This window comes from Schistocerca serialis, chromosome 3, assembly GCF_023864345.2.
Source record: "Schistocerca serialis cubense isolate TAMUIC-IGC-003099 chromosome 3, iqSchSeri2.2, whole genome shotgun sequence".
Classification (NCBI taxonomy): Eukaryota; Metazoa; Arthropoda; class Insecta; order Orthoptera; family Acrididae; genus Schistocerca; species Schistocerca serialis.
In genome coordinates this window covers 628,274,294-628,286,377 of record NC_064640.1, presented here as the reverse complement: position 1 = coordinate 628,286,377, position 12,084 = coordinate 628,274,294, and positions in this window count along the sequence as shown.

The window sequence follows — 12,084 nt, the reverse complement described above, 5'->3', positions numbered from 1 at the left end:
CTTTAACTGGATACTGTAGATAAGAAATGAGAGCTGTCCTATGACTGTAGACAACTGTAACTGTCACTTTGAAGACTACATATATTCGTAATGTGCCATTCGGTTTCTTTGCTACCGTGACCGGAGCTGGCCATTGACTGCTCATTACAAATTCTATAGTAAAATTCTGTTGAAGTGGTCAAGCTCCTGTTTGATTGTATCCTGTAACGCTGAAGACATGTTGCGTGATTTGCAAAATTTAGGCACTACATTCAGATACAAAGTAATGAGTGCCGTTGAAATCTTTAAAGATAATTGTTACCCGGGAAAATGATGTTGTCATATTTTTGCTACATATTAGGCAAATTTTCTATCAGAACACCAATATGTATCTGATTCGCTGCTTCATGAATGATGAAGCCAGGTGCATTGAAGACACCAAGACCCAGCAGATGTTTTTCTGTCTGAAAATTAAGAACCATAAATCTGGTCTATTCGGAAAATTCCTTACGTGCAACGTCTATAACAAACCGAGTTCTGACGTGTATCTTGATGCTCGCTGCAATTAAATAGTAAACTCTGATATTTATGTAATTTCGACAATCCCAATTTCTTGTACGCGTGTACATTAATTATAGAAAGTAATCGGTCTCGGTCTGTCTGAAGTTTTGATGGCACTTTGTCAACTTCAACGTTTAAAGACAAAATATTGTCATTCACTGAAAAGATCGCATTTACATTTCGCTTTGACCGTGAACGTTTATTGAGTTGTGAATATTTGAATATCATTGTAAATCAATTTTGTGTGTCTGAGTGTCTTATTCCGTTGCCTGGTTTGCTTAGTGTTACTCACGTCTGATATATGTTCTGACTTTTTCAATAATTGCACTCTGCAGTCGACAGAAACAGTTTTCTCACCTGGAGTTAACTCAACAGGGCGCCTAAGATTTTAATTTAGCATCAATTCATCTGCTTACGGATTTCAATTTCCGTTGTACCCTTTGCACGCCCCGTGGCTTACGCGTACGGTCGCTGTGATCTTACGGCGATATCGGCTTCCTGAATAGCGTAAACGCGGTGTCTTATGTTTCCTGGAGTGCGTCAACTGGTATTTGCGTCTGTTCATATGAAAAATTAATGGCAGACAGCTTTGCAAACACGCATTAGTTAACCTAAGGATGTATCTGTTTAGTTTATTGTCTGGTGAGTGAATAAAAAGCATATCTCGAATGAGAGAATTTACATATGGCTCTACGCACTTTTCGTTTCTGCATTGAAATTTACACTCTCTGATTAAGTCCTGTGGTTGTGCTATCCACTGTTTATAACCTTTATTTGGTTTCTTGAAACATCGAAAAAGTAAAAAGAAACCTCGAAAAAGTAAATGCTTTAAAATAAGATTCTCATTTTATTTTAATATCTGAATAGATTGTATTTACTGTGTTACCACGAACCTACTATGCTGTCATAGTAGGAGGAGAGGTGATACTCTTACGTGGCGCGTCCCAGGTGGCGGATAGGGAAGTCCTCACCGGTTTACTGGCGGACTTGAGTGAAATAAAATAGCTCTCGCGGACCAAACACACCCTCTGCGGTTAACAACCGGAGTTGTAAATTAAGGTTGACAACCTTCGACAGTCAAAAATGGAAAGGTCTTTTAGGAAAAGAAATTCCACCGTCCTGCTCAAAAAGGCAGGAAAAGGCTACATCGGAAACGGTGGGTAGTCAACTAGAAGACAGCAACGAATCGGAGCGTTTGCAACCATCCAAATGCACACTAAAACACAAAAAGAAGATTAAACATGAGCAAATAAATTATATAGCAACACACAACATAAACTCACTACTTCAGACCGGAAAACTCAAGGAGCTCACAGATGAACTAAATAAACAAAAAATTTTAATAACAGGGATCCAAGAAATGAGAAACACCACAGAGGACCCATTCGAATCCCAAGGATACAGAATTTATAATGGGAAACCAGGACCGAGGGCAATGAAACAATGTTCCCAGTTTGGAACAGGGCTTTTAGTAAACATTAAAATAATAGATTCAGTAACGGATTTCCAAGCAGTATCACCAAGAATTGCGACTCTAAGCTTTAAAACAATGAATAAAACCTATACAATAATAAATGCTCATGCCCCAACAAATGAAAAAATTGTCTAACAAAAACAAAGGAAGAGGTAGATAAATTTTGGGACCTTCTAGAACAAACTGTGAACAGAGTAAATAAAAAGAATGTAAAAATCTTATTGGGAGATTTCAATGCTCAGTTGGGAAAAGAAAGGAAATATAAAGATATAATTGGAAAATGGAGTCCACATAAATTTACAAACAAAAACGGTAAAAGACTTGTAGAACTCTGGAGAGAACACAACCTTATATCTAAATCAACATACTTTATGAAGAAGCCAAGTAAACTTAAAACATGGAAACATCCAGACTGGAGGAAGGGCGAGTGGCAGCTAGACATCGTCTGTATGGACAAAAATTTTCATAAGGAGATCCACAATGTTAAAGTACTGAGAGGAGTAGACACAGGCTCTGACCATTATATGGTTAAAATTAAAATCAAATTCACACCGTTAAAGAAGAGGACCGGAAAAACTAATAAAATAAAAAGGAGGTTTGACCCACTTCAGCTAATTAAAAATAATAAGTACCAACAAATAACACAAACCATCAGATTAACAGATGATCTAGAACAACTAGTGCCTAATCTTAAAAAAGAAGCAGAGAATATAGCTCCTTTGAATCCACGAAGGAAACATGCATGGTGGACATCAGAATGTGACAAATTCCATGAAGATAGACACCAAGCATGGTTAAAGTTTCCAACACATAAAACTGAAGAAAGTGCCATCAACCTAAAAAAATGAAAGAAAAAATTCAGTCAAAATATTAGAAGAACCAAGAGAGGATTTCATAAAGATATTATAAAGTCTACAGAAGGTAATTATCATAAAACCAACTCCAGAAACTACTACAAAATCTTTGGGAAACAACTACAACAATATGAGGCCCCTACACTAATACTGAAAGATGAAGATGGAAGAATGACACACAGTAACAAGGAAAATGCAGAAATCATGGCAAAAGCATTTTACAAACTTCTGAATTGCGAGGAACCCAAAGAACCCTTACAAATGAACATAAATACCCCAATAAAAACCAAATCTCACAAACTAGACCCTCCAACTTTCCAAGAAGTAGAAGAAATTCTTAAAGAACAAAAAAAATTATAAGGCATGTGGAGAAGATCAGGTTTTTGTTGAAATGTGGAAATATGCAAGTGACACAGTCAAGACCTCCTTACTCATGCCTCTAACAAAAATTTGGGTAACAGAACAATTTCCCGAACATTGGACCACAGCTATCATCCACCCACTACACAAAAAGGGAGATAAGAGCAACCCAGACAACTACAGCGGCATCTCTCTCTTAGATTGCACATATAAAATTCTATCCAAGATCCTATATGAAAGAATCAAGGAGCAATTAGAACAGGAGTTAGGGGAATATCAGGGAGTTTTCAGACCATGGAGAAGCTGTGCAGAGCACATAATTAGTTTAAAATTGATTATGGCATACTACAAGAAACGGAACAAACCTCTGGCAATAACATTTGTAGATTTTAAGAAGGCATATGACTGTCTCCACAGACCTTCAGTATTAAAAATTTTAAGAAATCTAGGACTCCATCCAAAACTAATTAAAATAATACAACTCACTCTAACCAACACCAAATCAAAAGTGAAGTTAAAGGAGAAATTTCGGAACCATTCCTCATAAAAACAGGATTAAGACAAGGTGACTGCCTATCACCATTACTTTTCAACTGTGCACTGGAATACATAATGAGAGAATGGTACAAGGACAATCCAAAGAGGATAAGAATTGGAAGTGCAAAAGATGATATTAGCTTAAACTGCTTGGGATTCGCTGATGATCTTGCTCTCCTAGCCAACACCGTTCAAGAAGCCAGACAACAAGTGAAATCACTACAAGAAATAGCAGAGAAAGTAGACCTTAGAATATCATTTGAAAAAACGGAGATTATGCTAACTGATCAACCACTTGCAAACAAAATTACAATAGGAGAACAGGAAATCAAAATTGTTGATAAATTTAAATATTTAGGCGAAATAATAACATACAATCTAAATGAGAAGCCATCATGGCAAAATAGAATAAAAAAACTGAACTATGCAAATTTCATTACCAAAACTACATACAACAAAAAAAACTATCTATAGATGCAAAATTAAAACACTATAAAACAGTTACACAACCAGAAATAACGTATGCAGCTGAAACTATCTTCAAAACAACTAATACAGCAGAAATTGACAGAATACTAAAAATAGAATGAAGAATAATTAGGACATGTATAAATAAACAGTATAAAATAAATGGACATTGGAGAATAGCATCAAATGAAACAGTATATAAGAAAATAGAACCAGTCATGAGCACAATCAGGAAGAAACGCATCTCATTCTTTGGACATCTGATGAGAACTCCAGAAAACAGTATTAGTAAAAAAATAATACAAAAATTGTGGAATAGCAAGAGCGACATTAAATGGATCACAGAAATTAAGGAAGATATAAAAGAACTTCAAATAACAGTAGATGACCAAAAAAACAAGACAGAGAAAACCAGAATACTGCAAGACCCGCAAACCAGACTACAAATGAAAATCAATAAAAAGAGTACAGGAAGAGTTGTCTCAGATGAAGAAAGAAAGAAAATATCTGAAAGAATGAAGAAATATAGGGCAGACAGAAGAGCAAAACACCTTTCATATAATAATAGCTTCTAATAATTATATTACCTAAATATACTAAGTTATTGTCGAACCAAATTGTATCCATGTGTAACAACTTGTTTAGAACTTTGTATTTTTGACTACAGTGGCCCAATGAAGGCCATAAAATAAATAATAATAATTTACTGTGTCAAAGTCTGCACATAATTTTTTGACTTGTTTAAATGCGTCAAGAACAGAATTTATAATAATAAAAGCCTTGCACTCATCACCACATGATACTTCACGTATGATGTTATATTGATCCATTTGGATTACATAATTCGGCAAGGCTTCAAGTTTCTAGTCGAACAATGGAAAAGGTGGCGATAGCATCTTAACACTAGAACAGTAAAAAGAGGGTTGGGAGGGGAGGGGCAGGGGGAGTTGTTACAGTGTTACTAAATCATCGCAAACTTTACTACTTCATATTTTATTCAACGAAAGTCATAATTTATAGTTTATGTAATAGTCAGTTACAATTGTATGGTCTGTAATGATGTGTCACATACAAAATAAGTAGAGAACCGTGAGTTATTACCAACCGCAGTCATAAATTTTACAAGGTTTTAGTAATCTGTGGTTAAAAGGTTCTTGCTATGTTCCTTCTCAGCCTATAGTTTGGCCAGTTGCAGTGCTAGCAGTTCTTGATTTTCAGCACGCTTTTGTAAATGCAATATCATCGCCTGCAGCAGCTCCGGTCGACGCATGTCAGAAAAATCAAAACAATGTACAAAATACTCTGACAGCTTTCTGAAAGGAAATGGGATTAGGAGTCCATAAGCAGCTTCAAAGAATCAGAACTCAATCTAAAGATTACGCAAATCGGAAGTGTCACCACATAAATTTGTACATGTGCGTGCCGAAACATTTTGTTACCTAGCTGTGTTGTACTGGCGGAAAACATATTTGATGGGTTCTCTTTGTCGGTAAACTTATGTTGTTGACAGGACTCTTTCTCGTTTTAGATATCTCTAAAACTGGCAATTGTCACTCAGATTTGACATTGTCACCAAGTTATAATGGTATTTCTAGGAATCCATACAGCCTCGTCGCCGGTTTACAATATATTCACCATTAAATCAACGTAATGGTAGCAGTCAGTACAAGTGAACGAAATTTTTAATCAACTGAAAGACTTGAGGAGGAAGCTGTCTCTGATCGTGAAGATAGTTAAGATTAACCGATGATCGCCAGGATAACGAACTGATGTCTTCTAGGACCCCAAATGAAACAAACAGTGAAGAATTGGGTCAGACACACAACAGAATTGCTGACTTAATTACTGGTCGTGGTGGAACTCAATCGAACACACTACTGCTACTAATAAGCGTAATACGAATACGTAATCTACATCTACATGGGTACTTGCAAATCACATTTAAGTGCCTGGCAGAGGGTTCATCGAACCACCATCACAATGATTCTCTGTTATTCCAATCTAGTACAGCGCGCGGAAAAAAACCGAACGCCTATATCTTTCCGTGCGAGTTCTGATTTCCCTTATTTCATTATGACAATCGTTTCTCCCTACGTAGGTCGCCGTCAAAAAAATATTTTCGCATTCGGAGGAGAACACAGCTGATTGAAATTTCGTGAAGAGATTCTTTCGCAACGAAGAACACCTTTGTTTTAATGCTGCCCACACCAAATTCTGTATCATTTCAGTGACTCTTTCTCCCCTGTTTTGCGATAATAAAAAATGTGCTGTCCTCCTCAGAAATTTCTCGATGTACTCCGTCAATCCTATCTGGTAAGGGTCCCAACCGCCCAGAAGTATTCTAAAAGAGAACGGACGAGCATAGTGTAGGCAGTCACTTTAGTAGATCTGTTGTATTTTCTAAGTACCCTGTCAATTTTCTGCATGTTACTTCCAATTGAAGTTGTTCGTAATTGTAATTTCTAGATATTTAGTTGAGTTTACGGCCTTTAGGTTTGACTGATTTACCGTGTAAACGAAGTTTAACGGATTCCTTTTAAGGCTCATGTGAATGACCTCACACTTTCCTTTATTTGCGGCCAATCGCCAATTTTTGAGCCATAGAGATATCTTTTCTAAATAGTTTTGCAATTTGTTTAGATCTTCTGATGACTTTACTAGTCGATAAAGGACAGCATCATCTACTAACAACCTAAGACGGCTACCCAGATAGTCTCCTAAATAGTTCATATAGACAAGGAACGGCAAATGGTCTATAATACTACCTTGTGGAACGCCACATATCATATCTGTTTTACTCGATGACTTTTCGTCAGTTACTACGAACTGTGACCTCTCTGACAGGAAATCGCGAATCCAGTCACGGAACTGAGACGATATTCCATAAGAACCCAATTTCACTACAAGCTGCTTTTGTGGTACAGTGTCAAAAGCCTTCTGGAAATCTAGAAATACGGAATCAATTTGAAATTCCATGTCAATAGCCCTCAACACTTCACGTGAGTAAAGACCTAGTTGTGTTTCACTAGAACGATGTTTTCTAAATTCGTGTTGACTGTGTGTTAATAGACCGTTCCCTTCGAGGTAATTCATAAAGTTCGAACTCAACCTATGTTCCTACAGCTGCTCCATATCGACTTTAGTTACATGGGCCCGTCATATCTTCCTTGAATACTTAAGTGACCTTTGCTATTTTCCAGTTTTTGGGTACTGATCCTTCGTTGAGAGAACGGTTGTATATGGTTGTTAAGTATGGAGCTATTGTATCAGTATACCTTCAACTAGTATACAGTCTGGACCTGAAGACGCTGTTGTTAAGTGATATATGTTGTTTCACTACTCCGAGGATATCTACACCTACGTGCAGCTGCTCTCGATTAAAATTCTAGTACATTTACTTCGTCTTCTCTGGTGAAGGAATTTCGGAAGGCTGTGTTTAGTAACTCTGCTTTGGCAGCGCTGACGTCTATAGTATTTCCATTGCTATCGTGCAGGGAAGTCGTTGGTTGTGTCTCCAGTTTTACAGACAAAGTTTCACTTTGGAAACTATACTGAACGGCTAAAGATCCTGGTATAGTTATGCGTATTCAAATACAGAGATATGTAAACAGATAGAATAGGGAAATGCAGTCGGCAACGCCTATATAAGACAACAAGTGTCTGGTGCAGTTGTTAGATCGGATGGAACACTCTTCTATGTTTGATCACTTCCACTGACCACCTTACTCCCCAGACATGAACATTATTAAGTGTATCTTGGATGTCTTCCAACGTGCTGTTCAGAAGAGATCTACATTTATGGATATCCTTGCAGGATTCATTGTGTCAGTGCCCTCCAGCACTACTTCAGACATTCGTCGAGTTCATGCCTCGTCGTTTTGTGGCACTTCTGCGTGCTCGCGGGGGTCCCGCACGATGTTAGGCAGGTGTACCAGTTTCTTTTCCTCGTAAGTGTATTATAAGCATATTGAATTGATGTCCGCGTTAATTTTCGAGCTTCTGTAAAAGATCGCCAATCCTGGAGATTTTGCGTTGTTTTACATTTGGCATATTTTTTTGTTGTTTCTGCTACGGTGTTCTGACCCGTTTTGCGTACCAAGGAGGATCAGCTCCGTTTTCTGTTTATTTATTTAGTAAAAATCCCTCAATTGCTGCAGATACAATTTCTTTGAGTTCAAGCCACATCTGTTTTACACTTACATAGTTATTTGGAAGGAGTGGGTATTGTTTCACAGGAAGGTGTCAAGTGGTTTATTATCTGCTTTTTTGAATTAGTAAATTTTTCGTTTATTTTTGGAGGATTTGGGAGTTACAATATTCATTCTTGCTCCGTTTTGATTTTTGTTGTTACTTCAGGATTATTTGTTACTAAGAGGTCAAGTGTGCTTTCACCACCATTTACTATTCTCGTGGGTTCATGAACTAACTGCTCGATATAATTTTTGGAGACTTCATTTAGCACAATTTCGGGTCATGTTTTATGAGCACCTCCGGATTTAAATATGTGTTTTCACTAACATATCGAGGGTAACTTAGTCACCACCAATTATAATGCCATGAAAATTTCACTGCGCGATAGCAACTATGAAGTCAATTATTACAGTGACACAAAAGCAGTTATTAACCACGATTTCCGAAACTCCTTCACCAAAGAATACGAAGTAAATATTCCTGAATTCCCATTAAGAACAACTGCCAAGACGAGAAATGTAGATGTAGATTTCCTCGGTGTAGCAAAGCAGCTTAAATCACTTAATAACGGCTAGGTCTCCGGTCAGGATTGTATACCAGTCAGGTTCCTTTCAGAGTATACTGATAAAATAGCTCCATATTTAGAAATTTTATACAACCGCCAACCGAAAGAATGATCCACACCTAAAAACTGGAAAATCGCTCAAGTCACACCAATACCCAAGAAGGGAAAGAGGAGTAATCCGCTGATTTGCAGGCCCATATCTCTAACGTCGATTTGCAGTAGGTTTCGAACATTATCAAATACCCCGAAGTAAACGATTTATTGACACATAGTCTACACGGATTCAGGAAATATCGTTCTTGTGAAATACAACCAGCTCTTTATATTCGTGAAATAGTGAGTGCTATCAACAAGCGATGTCAAATTGAATCCATATTTTTAGATTTCCAGAAGGCTTTCGACACCGTTCCTCACAAATGTCTTCTAACCAAACTGCGTGCCTGTGGAATATCGCCTCAGTTGCGCGACTGGATTCGTGATTTCCTGTCAGAAAGGTCATACTTCGTAGCAATAGACGGAAGGCCATCGAGTAAAACGGGAGTAATATCGGCTAAGATTTTACAGTAACCATTACGTCACATCACAAAACTCAATCTAATTTTGACCGTACCTTACAATTAGGAGAATGTACATTACGTATGTGAAACTAGAAGAAGAGTGCAAATTAATGTACGATGAGAATTTGCTGTGGATTGACTACAGTAAGAGCTTGTGACATTCTGTTCAACTGGTCTCTAGCTGGAGATGAAAAACAGCAGGTGCCAAAATTAGAATATTTTGTAGATGTTTCTACGTCTTAGGTAAGTAATACACAAAATTTTCCTGTTTTACATTTTTCGGGTAGTGTGCAGTAGCAGGAGTTGTAAGTAATTATTTTAACTCCTCTTTCAAAGAACTGGGCACAACTCTTAGCAATCATATTTCTTTTAGGAAATTCATATACTGAAACCAAGGACAGTTGGAACTTTGTTTTAAAACTACTACGATGTTCATTTTACACATACAGTTAAGATATTCGGGTTAAAAAAGACCCGTTTTTTCTGTTTCCTATAGATATACTTTTACCCATTTGTTTATTTAAATAGCAAATAAAGTTATAATTTAGGTGGTTTAGTGTATTAATATTTCAAAGTGCATAATAGAATAATGCAACAATACCATAACCAAATGTTTTAATTATGGGTGTGTTGGTTTTACTTAAGTATGCCCATCTTTTAATAACAGTTTTTACATGTGAAGGTAAGATGTTTCTTGCAAGAAAATATCTTACAGTTAACACATTTCACTGAACGTTTGTTATTATTTTCTCCACTCATATGACATCTGCCTCTATTCTTACTCCTATGATTATTTTATTCCAGTGTGGAGGGAGCGGATGCAAACGATGTTTTTCTCTCTATAGCTTTTGGCATCGTTTCCTCTTGGAAGATATCCTCGTCACTTCATATCCCCATGACTAAGCTGCTCGCCAAGAGTTCCTAGGAACAGTCTTTGTCCCTCTTGAGTGTTTACTATCCATGGGGGTTAAGTTGCCTTTTAGAGCACATACGAGTTATATTCTAATATGTCGATGATATTTGAGAACACAATAATAGGTCATCTGTTTGTCTTCCTCTTTACTGTACAATTTATCACCATCTTCTCTACTGTGTCCACACCTCCTTTCGTAGCGTTGCATTCTAAAATAATTTGAGGTTTTCCTTATGTACCATCACTTACTTTTTCATCGTGGTGCAGAGTGCAGAGTGCGACATATGATGCAAGCATTGTATTTTTTGTGAAAACAAATGTTTTTGAGTAATTAAGAATCTCGATTTGCTGCAATACTTTTGGTGGAATGGAAGGCTTGTTTTTCACACAGTTCCTGTCACTGTGATACTTCTTTTTACCAGCTTTTGTCCCGGATCGTAGGAAGTGAAAAAGTTGTTTCCGGCGGTACGTTAATTCACCTTCCCTGTCTGCGAGAAGCATCCTTTCCCTAGCCCCAAGACTAAACGCACGCTATTGTGACTGTCATTTCGTCCAAGTAGCATCATACAGAAATGACTACTACCGAACATAAGTCACATTGCCCATGTGTCAACAGTCGTCCTGTTTCATACAGCTGCAGATTAAGAAGATATCTCAGGTTCAACAATGGAATTTTTACTACAACTTCAATCCGGTATTGTAGGATCTTAAAGACTGTCTACTGGGGGCTGAAGCAAATAGCTTTCCGACCGATTGCTCCCACGTTTTACCGATTTCTGCCATCTGGAAACTGAAGTGAAACTGTTTAAGCCAGGATGCTTCAAATTATTTTATAGTATAGTTAGTGAAATGGGATAAAGATATCACACATAACACACCATTTTATCTTACTCTAATTTCTTGTTAGCAACGTCTTAGATGAGACCTTTGTATCTTATACTCAAAACTTGGCAGCAGACTTCGGTATAGGTATGGAAAAAACATCGATGCAGCTGGGTAAGTTAACGAAATAACGGATTTCCAGTTCCAATAGAGAGCTGATGAAGAGCATTGACACAGCTTGCCATTTCGATATTTTGAAGTTTTTTTTCCGGAAGATGGGTTATGAGATGCTTTGAGGATATTTATGATAAGTTCAGTGAGTTCAGAATCGTGTCAACGCAGTTACAGCAAGTAAAAGATGATAAACTACTTAAGGTCGAGGAGCTGTGAAGTCGAGTGTCAAGTTCAGATACCTTGTCGACAGAATACGACACAGCTGCTAAATTTGCGTGGGTGACATAACCAATGAGCTACACTCGCTTGAAGAAAGGAAATGGAAATTAAGAATATTGTAAGAAAATCGTAACTGTATGGAAAGGAACATTCCCTCAACACGTATTTATAGGAATTTTTCTTGTATTTCCAATTAACTGTTTATGCGCTATTAATAATGTATGAGGAGCAAGTAAAATCCGTCATTTGTATTACATCATACTAAAATCAGTGAGAAATAGCTGGTACAAAAAAATAAGACTTTTTTTTACTTCAACTTTTTTTTAGATAGATTATAGATTTTGTAGTTTATTTACAGCAATGACTCATTTAATTAGTTGCCGGCAATATTTTTTATCTTTTGTTGTTGT